This window comes from Python bivittatus, unplaced genomic scaffold (assembly GCF_059951505.1).
Source record: "Python bivittatus isolate LINGU-HERP-01145 unplaced genomic scaffold, Pbiv_v1 ctg000080_np1212, whole genome shotgun sequence".
NCBI lineage: Eukaryota > Metazoa > Chordata > Lepidosauria > Squamata > Pythonidae > Python > Python bivittatus.
The window spans coordinates 70958472-70970929 of NW_028277035.1; the positions used below are offsets into that span (position 1 = coordinate 70958472).

Here is a 12458-nt window from a genome sequence, read left to right on the forward strand (position 1 = left end):
GTGGTTCTACTTTGGGATTTAGACTATTTGTTTAATTGGCAGTGCTTTGTTATGAAATTGTTTGGGATTTCATAAACTTTGCACAAACCCAGTGAATGTTATAGCTATATGTTCTATTTTTCTTCTCTCCATGTAATCATTAAAGGTGTAATTTGACTGATAGCTCATTCTCAGGAAGGAACCGAACCTCTGACAGTGCTTGGACTTAGAGAATTTTAACTGGGAATTTTTTCTCTCATTAAATTTCCAAATATTTACATCCTGAATATTTTAAAGTCACAAAGCCTCTACCATGGACAGGGAATGTGTAATCTTAACTACAGAAAATAGAGTTCATGGGTGAACATTTTTTGGTTTTGAGCTAAATATAGATGATCTAGAATGTTCCAGCCAGTACATTTACATGATAAGAGTGGTGGCAGGCTTTGTCCAGGATAAAAATGACCTTTTCTTACACCATACTTATCAGTTCATTTCTTCCCACCATCCATTCTCTCTCCTACTGATCCATCTTAAAACAGTTTAATTTTAACTTACTGAAAAATGGCAGCAGCTGTGGAAAGTACAAAGAGCTGTGGTTATATGTCATAGCTGAAGGGGAAAAAACGCTGTTGCAAGGGCTGAGAGTGGAACCATTGTTTTACAGTAGATCTCCTCCTTCCTGACTTGCAGCTGATGTAGGGGGAGTGAGGTTGATCCCTTGGGCTTTCCATTTTGAGATGTCTAAGAGTTCTGACCTTTCCCATCTCTATACAACATCTCTATGACTTCTCGGGAAAGTCATTTTTCAGCTTGGGGTATGATATTATCTATACCATGATGGTATCCAGTTATATAGCTCCACCCTGGGTCAGGCAGAAGAGGCAGTTGAGATTCTGACATGGGGTCTGGATGGGGGAGCAACAAGATTAGACTTAATCACAGCAAGATGGAATGGCTATTGATTCAGAAGCCAGCCAGTTCTAATAAAATTCTGTTTTTGGTACTGGCAAGGTTGTGCAGGTCAGGTCTGGATTCTGATCATCCTCCTGCACTTACAGCTTCTACTGGAAGAGCAGTTGGAAGCTATGTGGAGGAGCGCTTTTGCACAGTTTCATCTTGTGCACCAGTTGAGGCCATTCCTGAACCAGAAGGTGTGGCTGATGGTCACTCACATCCTTCTCACCTTGCATTTGGTGAATTGCAACTCATTGTCCTTGAAGATCATTCAGAATCTGCAGCTGGTCCAGAATGCAGCAGCCTGAATAGGAACAGGCTTGGCACAATTTGCCTAGTTTACAGTTCTACTATAAAAACTTCAGTGGTTCCTAATGGATATAATTCAAGCAGCTGGTCATAACATTTAAAGCCCTTTATGGCTTAGGACCTAGGTGTATGCAGGACCACTTGCTCAAAGGGGAATCTGTCTGTCCAGTGAGATCTAGAAGACAAAGTTTTCTGTGTGTCTGAACTCCTTTCCACACTAATATTAAGCCTTCCAGATTCTAAAGCATTATGCAACAGCATAAAAAAAATTCAAACAAAATACAATAAAATACTGAAAATAACATAAATTCAATAAAACAAAGCAGAAATACAATAGAACAGCTAAATATATCAACCCTTTAAACAAATTAAAGTTTTCAAGTATTTATTCACTATATAAAGTAAAAGTTCATACTGGGGAAGAAATGCACTGATTTTTAAGATATTATTTTGGAGATAGTTACTTTGTCTGAAGTAGCAATATAATTGTCTCCAAGAAGCATGCTTTTTTTTTTAATGCTTGAAATTCCATGATTTTCTGTAATTAAAAATTAAGGCTGTGCGAGCATATGGCCTGTCTGAAACTCTTTAAAGCAGTTTGTCTTTCCCTGGGATTACATGGCAGCTGCAGAAGAAAAAGATGAGCTGCTTTGAAGAGTTGTAGACAGTTGCAAGCTCCACAATACCATTTCCAAATTATTTTTGAAGCCTGCATAGCCTTATTATAAATGATGGTCAAAGCTTGGCTGCCTACAATCAAGGCAGGAAATGAAATACAAGAGAATATATGAAGAGCAGGCAGAAAGCAAAGATAATTAGGGCTCAAAAAGTGTTTTTTTTTTCCTTCAATGGCCTCCTAGGTCAACTGCATTTTAGCAAATACAACAAATGCAAGTAGCCAGGAACAAAACAGAACTGAGCCTCATTTCCAGGTCACCTTTTAGAAAAGAAAGATGTATCAGAGTTCTGGCCAAATTAGTCTTAGGGTGGCATTTCAGCACTCTTATTGATACCTTCACATAATACTGTCATCTAGCAGCTTGTGTTTGGCTAGTCATTGTATCTTAAATTCTTCTTGGAGGAGGGGGGGATGCATTTCTCTCTAAAAACACAGCTGTATTAGGTCAAGCTGATAAAACATTATGCGTGGTGCTGTTGACAACCTGTTTGTTCTTCCCACGGGGTTGGGTGTTTGAAATATTCCCAGTAAGGAACAGGGAAACATCTTGATTTTGAAACAATAACATATTTACTATATCTGTTTTTGAAGGAAATATTTTTTTTTGTTTTTTACAAAAGCTGCAGTACCACTGTGATGTATCTGTGCATGTTTATGATGTACAAGTCTTCCTTTGTTTCAGATGGAATCTGTATTTCTGAATTTGGATGATGTACTGTAGTTGAGCTCAGTGCTCACAAATGTTTGATTGCCAGCTGCCCCTCTGTTTTTCTGCCCTGTCCCAAAGAACCAATGTGTAGCTCCCACTCGGAGATATAACACAAATGCTGCTGATGGCTCCTTGTCATCACTGTCTTTTTAAATATGTGTAGTATATCCTGCAGGACAAACCCTGTGACAGACAGTCAATGATACTTGAAGGAAGATTTTCATAATTTGAGAGATGGCCTGGGTGAGTTAAATCCTCATCTTGTGATATGTGCCAGTCATTCCACTGGGAGGCATTTCTTCTAAGAGATTGTAATGAATCCTTCATGGAATTCATCACATACTTATATATATAAAAAATGTTGCAGTGGTCTCTGCTCCCTGCAAACATCTTTCTAGGGTTGGTTAGCCTGTATCATTGTGACAATCTTTTACATGTCTGGACCAACGTTTTTGAACACATCACATATTTACCCAAAAAGAAGCTGATTGCGTGCATGCGCACACCCACACACATGCATTTCCTGTCTCTCCTTCCAACAACAACAATGAAACCAGAAAATTTGAAGAAAAACAAGCCCAGAATGAAGATAGGGCAAGGGGAGGCAGTAATTGTATTGTAAAGGACAGGAGAGAGAAACTGGGAACAAAATTTGAAGGAGATAAGGCAAAGGGAAGGATTGCTGGAGAGAAAGAGAAGAGAGAAAATAACCCTATTTAGGCAGTACAGTACAATGGCAAGGCCTCCACTTAGAGCAGAGCAGCAGTTGTTTGCATCTTCTGCCCATTCCTTTCTTCATCTTCATCTATTTATATCAGTTTACCACATCCTCCACAGGTAATTATGGGAGGGAATATGATCTTCCTACAGGTGAATTTGATATAAAAGATCCTACAGCAAGAACTAAAGGTAGGTGGGATTGCCACTTTGAGAGTCACATCATCATGAAGCAGCATACAGTTCGGACCAATGTTGGACAATTTTGCTCAAGTAGTCCCACTTTGCCCAGCTGGGTGGCAGACCTAGCTAACCATTATCTGATCTGAATAGCTAAGAAAAGTCATATATGGTTAGTATTTGGATGGGAGAAAATCCAGGAAGTCCAGAGCTGTAGTCTAGACTGGGAGGTTTAAAAGACATAAAATGAAGAATAAGAAAATAGTAAATTGCTTTGGCCTCACACCAAGAAAATTGCACGATCTGTCACATTGAATGAAAAGGTGGAGTTTCTTCTATACTACCTTCCCTTCAATGGGTCCATGGGTGTCAGTCCTCTTACTGCCATCTCTGATGATTACTTGCTAAGTGAGCACACAGGTGGTAGCAAATGATTCTACTTACTATGAAGAACTGGTACAGCAATGATAGTGTGCAGACTGAACCCTGAATCAAAAGTCATTTGGCTGATTCCTGAATCTGTCATTAACTCACTACATGACACTGGAAGCAATTCTCTTTGCCTCAGTGCTGATTTGTCTATGACCTCCCTGGAAAGAGGAAACTCAGACTCCCATTTATTAACTTTCATGGTTCTTGAGTAAATCTTACATTAATTCTGAGGTAACCCAGGAAATTTACATGTTACTAGAGGCCTTGTTAACTCACAAGCTTGCCTTTTACCTGGTGCAGATGAATAGTAATTTTGTATACCTGTAATGTGGGTTACCTCTCCGGCTTCAACATAGGGCACTTGCCACTTAGAGAATCCTCCTGAAGGGGGAGAAGGGAAAGGGGGAACTGATTAAGTGATGCCCAGGCTCTCCCAGTGATTGTGAGAAACCTGAAGGGGACCCATTTTCCTAACCCCATCTGAGCCTTGGCCTATAGAAAAGCCTATTGGGCACTGTTGTGTACGGGGAACTCTGCTTCCATACTTGCTTCTCTTGCCTTTTATATCTCTACTGTCCCAAAAGATCCAGCCTCTTCACTGCTATACTTCAGGGAATGGACAACCAGCAGGCACGATTAGGGCATGTCTGCATTTGTGTCTCTGTGACACTCCTGTCAACCAGCTCTGATATTTGCTGTGGGTAGGGATAAGATTGGTCCCTACCCACAGCAGTCCTGTGGAAACATGGATAACTCTCCATCTGCAAAGTGATGCAGAATAATATTGTTACAACCATGATGGGTTATAGGAAAACCATAATGGATTATAGGAAAGATTACAGCTAGAAAATGCATATGAAATATGTTTAAAATATACAAGCATTTAGTATTGTTGTCCTAGTGGATTTCTGTTCTGGGCAGCAGTTAGACTAGATGTTTGCTAAAGTCCCTGCCTACCAATATATTCTACAGTTTTTCTATTTTTATTACGTATTATACTTGTTGCCCCTGCTCACTAGATGAGCAAACAAGCAGCAACAGCTAAGGGGAGGAATAACAAAGGCTGCGTAGGTAGCTCTAGGTTGTTTGCATGTCATCTTCTAAAGCATGGACTGAGGTGAATGTTCAGCCAATCTAGCATCTAGTTTAGAATGTTCAGCGTTTTCTCAAATGTGAAAAGTGTTGCTTGACAAAGATCATCTTTAAATGTCTATACATGCTTTGCAGTTGAAAGCTGAGTTAGTGCCTCCCAACTAACTTGGAAACTTCTAACACATTAGGCTCTTTGGAAAAGGCTTTAAAGCTGGGAAAAATGGAAGGAAAGAGAAGAAGAGGACGACCAGCAGCAAGGTGGACAGAGTCAGTTACAATGGCGATAAGTGCACCGTTGGGAGACCTGAAAGAACAAGTAAGGGACAGATCGTTGTGGGGAAAATCTATGTGGTCGCTAGGAGTAGAAAATGATTTGGTGGCACATAATCAATCAACAAGTTCTAAAATAATTTATGGACTAATTCCTTTCCTTCCTGGCTAGCAGAGAGTAGCTGGCTTGCAATAATAAATAATCTCCCATTTAAAGCATTGTATGATCTCTCTATGTAACAATTTGGATTTACTGTATGTCTTTTGGTGAATTAGTTTTACAATATGTTTATCTATTAAATGACAGTTACACCTAGAGATACCAGGAAAAACTACAGCTTAATTCCTTTCAGAAAAACAAAATACTTTACCTTCTACAGAATAATAATATCAAACCTCATACATGATTAGTTCCCTGAATTTATAGCCTGAAGTCCTTTGCTGTCACTGCTTTACAAGTGTCCTGTATATAGTACAAACATCAATGTAATTAGTTGTTTGATGTTCTGTTTAGTTACTTTTCTCATGTTTTTGACTACACATCCATTGTGAACTGAGAAAAACATTCAACCTCATTACTTCCAACTTCTGAGGAACCTGAAACAAATGCCCAGGAACCAAACTCCTAGCCTGTATGAGCATGATTCATGATATAGAGGTCTTCCCTTGATTTGCAGATGCGCAGGTAGAAGAAATAAGGGCTTGGAGGGGGTGTGAGGTGATGTGGTGTTATAATCAGGGTGGGTTCTGGCATCCAAATAGTAGATTTTTTTTTTTTTTTTTGGCATTTGAGCCTAGGTGGCTGCTTAAGTAAAAAGAATTGGCAATGTGGTGCTCTTGTGCGTCACTGTTCTTGCATCATTTCCCTTGGCACCCAACAGGCTTCCTGCCCAGCTGAATTTTTTAAAAAACATTTCTTTGTATTTAAAAAAATAAATACATAGGAAGCTGAAATCCTAGCCTCCTTCCTAGCCTTCAGAATGATCTTTATTTCCAATGATACCTCTGAAAACAAATAAGCTCCATAGATATTCTTAGACAAAATAATTGTGACAATTGCCCCCCCCCCTTTTTTTGTATGTTTGGAAATGTGTTCATCTGCCCAGGAAAAAAATAACCCCAAAACATAGTAGAGAACATCTCAGGGATGCTGCTGGAAGCAATGTTTTGTGGCTGGCCATATTTTTCCAGGGTAAACATTTTGTGAATGTACCTTCCACAACATTTTAAAAGGACATCTATGGAATAAGCATTAACCTCATTTCCTGATGAATTTGACATGTCACTGATATAATTCATGAATATGGTAAATAGTATCTTCTTTTCCTCAAACTGTGAAAATGTTCAGTTGCAATGAACTATTCAGCACTCTATCATTACCCACACAATCTTATATTCACTCTACAATAAATAATATTTGTGTCCAAATATGTATAGGATTCAGTCCCTAAAGTTCCTGTTTACAAAACCAGCTAAATGTATGACAATCATACATTTAGCCATTATCTCCTATAAGCAACCATCATTGTTCACATTCTGAGGACCTTTTTTTTTCAATCTTCATTCTTGAATTTATAGCATATGGTATCATTTTCTCTTTCTATGTCAGAGTATTAGTTTTTACTAATAATCTTCAAAAATCTGTACTAATTCTAACAGACTGGTTAGAATTGCTTTAAAGGAATGCATGAAGACATCGCAGTTTGAGCAAACTTTACTGTTTATTTGCCCACAGGTAATCTTAAACTCCCCTTCATGGATCACTGCCTTGTCGTGGTGAAGGGGCTTGTGTAACTCAGTGAAGCGATGAGCTATACCGTGCAGGGCCACCCAAGACGGAGAGGTCATGACAGAGAGTTCTGACAAAATGTGGTCCACTGGAGAAGGAAATGGCAACCCACTCCAGTATCCTTGCCAAGAAAACCCCATGGACAATGTTAAAAGGCTAAAAGATATGACGCCGGAAAATGAGCCCCTCAGGTCGGAAGGTGTCCAATATGCTACTGGGGAAGAGCGGAGGGCAATTCCAAGTAGCTCCAGAAAGAGTGAAGCGGCTGGGCCAAAGCTGAAAGGACGTTCAGCTGTGGATGTATCTGGAAGCGAAAAGAAGGTCCGATGCTGTAAAGAACAATATTGTATAGGTACCTGGAATGTAAGATCTATGAACCAAGGCAAGCTGGATGTGGTCAAACATGAGATGACAAGATTGAACATCGACATCTTGGGAATCAGTGAATTGAAATGGACGGGAATAGGTGAATTTAATTCAGGTGACCATTATATCTACTACTGTGGGCAAGAAACCCTTAGAAGAAATGGAGTTGCACTCATAGTTAATAAGACAGTGGGAAAGGCAGTAATGGGGTACAACCTCAAAAACGACAGAATGATCTCAGTGCGTATCCAAGGCAAACCATTCAATATCACAGTCATCCAAGTCTATGCCCCAACCACTGATGCCGAAGAAGCTGAAGTTGACCGGTTCTATGAAGACCTACAACACCTTCTAGAACTAGCACCAAAAAAAGATGTCCTTTTCATCATAGGGGATTGGAATGCTAAAGTAGGAAGTCAAGGAGTAATTGGAATAACAGGCAAGTTTGGCCTTGGAGTACAAAATGAAGCAGGGCAAAGGCTAATAGAGTTCTGTCAAGAGAACAAGCTAGTCATAGCAAACATTCTTTTCCAACAACCCAAGAGACGACTCTACACATGGACATCACCAGATGGTCAATACCGAAACCAGATTGATTATATACTTTGCAGCCAAAGATGGAGAAGCTCTATACAGACAGCAAAAACAAGACCAGGAGCTGACTGTGGCTCAGATCATGAGCTTCTTACTGCAAAATTTAGGCTTAAATTGAAGAGTGTAGGGAAAACCACTAGACCACTCAGGTGTCTTAGATCATATTCCTTGTGAGTACACAGTGAAGGTGATGAATAGATTTAGAGGATTAGATTTGGTAGACAGAGTGCCTGAAGAACTATGAATGGAGGTCCGTAACATTGTATAGGAGGCAGCAACTAAAACCATCCCAAAGAAAAAGAAATGCAAGAAAGCAAAATGGCTGTCTGATGAAGCTTTACAAATAGCTGTGGAAAGAAGGAATGCGAAAAGCAAGGGTGAAAGGGAAAGTTATAAGCAACTGAATGCAGATTTCCAGAGAATAGCAAGGAGAGATAAGAAGGCCTTCTTAAATGAACAATGCAAAGAAATTGAGGAAAACAATAGAATGGGGAAGACTAGTGATCTCTTCAAGAAAATTGGAGATATGAAAGGAACGTTTAGTGCAAAGATGGGCATGATAAAGGACAAAAAAAGCAGGGACCTAACAGAAGCAGAAGAGATTAAGAAGAGGTGGCAAGAATACACAGAAGAACTATACAAGAAAGATCTTAATGTCCCTGATGTCCATGCTGGTGTGGTCACTGACCTTGAGCCAGACATTCTAGAGAGTGAAGTCAAGCGGGCCTTAGGAAGCATTACTAACAACAAAGCTAGTGGAGATGACAGTATTCCAGCTGAGTTATTTAAAATACTAAAAGATGATGCTGTTAAATGCTGCACTCAATATGCCAGCAAGTTTGGAAAATGCAACAGTGGCCACGGGATTGGAAAAGGCCAGTTTACGTTCCAATTCCAAAGAAGGGCAATGCCAAAGAATGCTCAAACTATCGCACAATTGCACTCATTTCACATGCTAGCAAGGTTATGCTCAAAATCCTACAAGCTAGGCTTCAGCAGTACGTGAACCGAGAACTACCAGATGTACAAGCTGGGTTTTGAAGAGGCAGAGGAACTAGAGATCAAATTGCCAACATTCGCTGGATCATGGAGAAAGCACGAGAGTTCCAGAAAAACATCTACTTCTGCTTCATTGACTATGCAAAAGCCTTTGATTGTGTGGATCACAACAAACTGTGGCAAGGATCGATAATGAAGTTCAAGCTCAGATACTTTGGTCACCTAATGCGAAGAGAGATCTCTTTGGAGAAGACCCTGATGCTGGGAAAGATGGAAGGCAAAAGGAGAAGAGGACGGCAGAGGATGAGATGGTTAGATAGCATCCCTGAAGCAATGAGCATGAAACTGAGCAAACTCAGGGAGGCAGCGAAGGACAGGAAGGCCTGGTGCAATATGGTTCATGGGGTCACGAAGAGTCGGACACGACTTAACGACCGAACAACAACAAATCTTAAACTCTGTGAATTTCAACAAAATCCATCTGGAAAGCATCTCCACTCATATGCAGGTCCATATTTTTTTAAAAATGGATTTCCTTGCAATGATTCCTTGCAATCATATGCCTTAGAAGCTATAGGACATCAAGAAACAGCCATGCATAAGAGTGCAGCTTTGGTGCATTAGGCTGTTACATTGGTTACTCTGCAGATTATTTGCTTCTTGATGTCTCTTGTAGGATGTGAAAATCACAGAAACATCATCTGATTGAAATCTGCTGGAAATTGTGCCTGTCAAAGATCGTCAAGTTCAAATTCTATTCCAAGTGCTTTGGAAAAAAGTTAACGCATTGTGATAGTTGTTCCCATGTTATGTTGTAGTTTCTTGTCATCTAGCACTGTCATGGGGAACAGTTTCTCCAATTTACAGGTTTCTGGATCAACTTTCTGTATTGCTTATTGCTAGTGTTTCAATGAATTGGAACTGTAAGTCTTTTAAAATCAATCTAACTACTGTAAAAGCTAACTTTAGCTAATGGATAGCATCAGAAACCTTTGGTGTCTAAAACCAAATGTTGTTGCTCACTAACGGTGAGTTTATACAATTGTGTTTGACCAAATACGTCGCCATCTATTGCACAGCTGCTGTCATTCTTTGGTGCCTTAGCTTTCTCGTGAAAGCTTGCATGTAACTGAAATGAGCTACTATTAGTACAAACTACAGTTTGTGCATCTCTGGCTTTCTCATTCTGCTGACTAGACTTGATTTTGGTTCAGTATATTGATATAGTTGATCACAACATTCTGGCTTGTGTCTATAGGTTAGCGATTGGGCGCCCTCTTTCACTGTTATTGAAATATTATTTGTAGACACCGTGCCAGAAAGTGATGTCATCCCTTTTCTTTGACAACTGTATTGTGGTAGATCACAGGATATTATTTTGTCCCCATTGCTATTTAATATATATGTGAGCCTATTGCAGGCTATAAGGAGTTTGAAGGGCACAGTGACATCAGTGTATTGATGACATCGAGCAATATTTATCCATAACACTTGAATCAAAAGAGTTCATGCATATTTTTAATCATTGCATGAGTATAGTGATATATTGGATCAGGGCCAAAAAACAGCCTAAATAAATAAACATGGTTTTAAGCAGTTTTATTTTTTAATGTTTTTAATGATTTCTATGTTTTTGTTTTTTTTAAGTTTTAACTTTGTAAGCCACCTAGAGTCACAGCAGTGAGATGGGCGGCCATATAAAACAGACAAACAAATAAGCCAAACACTTTATGAGTGAGTTGTTGCTGAGAACAGCAGCCTCACAGACATATTATTTTGATGCTTTCTCAGACACTAAAATGTTCTACAACCACCTTGATCTGTTTTGGAAATTTCCCCTTGTAACAGCTAGCTCCATTCTGAATCATGATCCATGATGACTGAAGCAGACACCAATCATTTTGTAATGTTTTAGCCAATCCAGAGTAGAAATGTTTACTGATTTAAAATAGAACATTCAAAATGCTTACTTGCTTACTTAATTTTAACCAGACTCCAGATGTCTGACATGTTGACCTTTAAAGTAATAACACTTTTATATTATGGGGAGGATCACATTTTCATGTTGGTCATACAAAGGTCACTGCAGTGAGGATGGAAATTTTTATGCTTTGTAGACCTATATTTATTTCTGCAAGGACTGTTTACGCGTAAATAAAGAAGAAATAAATTCATAGAGAATTGCTTCAAAAATATAACTGGCAACTGAAAAAGTTTGGTAGTTCAATCGGTGAAAATGGCTTGATAGAATAAGAACTTGTGATTCACATCAGTCACTTTTTAAATGCTGTTTCAAATGCACATTCTTTCTTGGCTGGCTTCAAGGCATTCTGACAACCCAATCAATGAAACCAATATAACTGTAGTAGAATATGAAGGTGAAAAATATTTCTGAAATGGAGGCTCATATCTAAGACATTCATCCATTGTGAAGCTTTCAAAAAAAATCCCCCAAGGATTGGATATAGATCTCTTAGGTACATGGTTTTTATATGTTGACCAAGCATTTGCATGACAGAATAATATTATTTATTATTATAACAATATTATACTCATCTACTGGGACCAAGATTCACTGAATTCAAGGAGACCTATAAGACTGTGCTGCCAAGTTCATAAAAAGCAGATGTGCAGATCAGCAAATTTACAAACATGGCTGAGCCTTACATTAGGGTCAGAATGGTAGCATTCTACTTTACATACAGTCAGGGAATGAGAAGATGGAGGCTTATACAGTTCAGGGGTGGTAATTAGAAGGAGTAACTTGGAGAGGTTCAGACTGCTTGCTTGTGGATGCCGAAATTACTGAACCTTATTCCCTCCTTTTAAAAAACTGAGACTTGTCTTAACTGCATATTATTTGCATTTGAATTGTACTTTCTTTTCCTTTTCCTTCTCTCTGTCTTTTAGTTAAATAAATCCAACTCTTGATTTCTGCATTACTGTTGAGTTTCTTTCTCACTCCTTGCTCCCTTTCACAGCTATACATGTATTTAACAGCCATTGAGTACCTTCTTCAAGGTCACCTCCATACTCCTCTATAAAGGCAGAACAGACCTGGGTGAAGGGATTTCTGAAGAAACAGGATGAGAGTAACTTCTGCTACACTCACTGCCTCTGAACTATTACAGCCAGATTGTGTGGCATGCTAGAAGGCAGTAATTCCCAATCAATTAGCCCTCTCTTAGTCCAAATATTTGCTCCTCCCATGATAGCCTTGGTAAATTTTACTGCCTCAGAAATCTTAGACTTAGGTTATTGGTTTTCTTCTTATCCAGAATCATTTACCTGAAGGTAAGATTTTATCCAGGTTCCTATCACCTGATACTTGTTCTATCAAAGTACAAGTAGCTGCTATAGCATCTAACCAGAGAGAAACAATATTG

The 12458-nt window shown here is 39.1% G+C and overlaps 1 long non-coding RNA gene across 1 annotated transcript in view; it reads left to right on the forward strand.

The window, feature by feature from the left end:
• LOC148216739 (uncharacterized) overlaps positions 1-12458 on the forward strand; it is a 153136-nt gene that overhangs the window by 138013 nt on the left and 2665 nt on the right. Inside the window, exon 10 of the long non-coding RNA XR_015794931.1 lies at positions 5243-5370. This is a non-coding gene — a long non-coding RNA (uncharacterized LOC148216739). The remainder of the gene's footprint in view (positions 1-5242; positions 5371-12458) is intronic.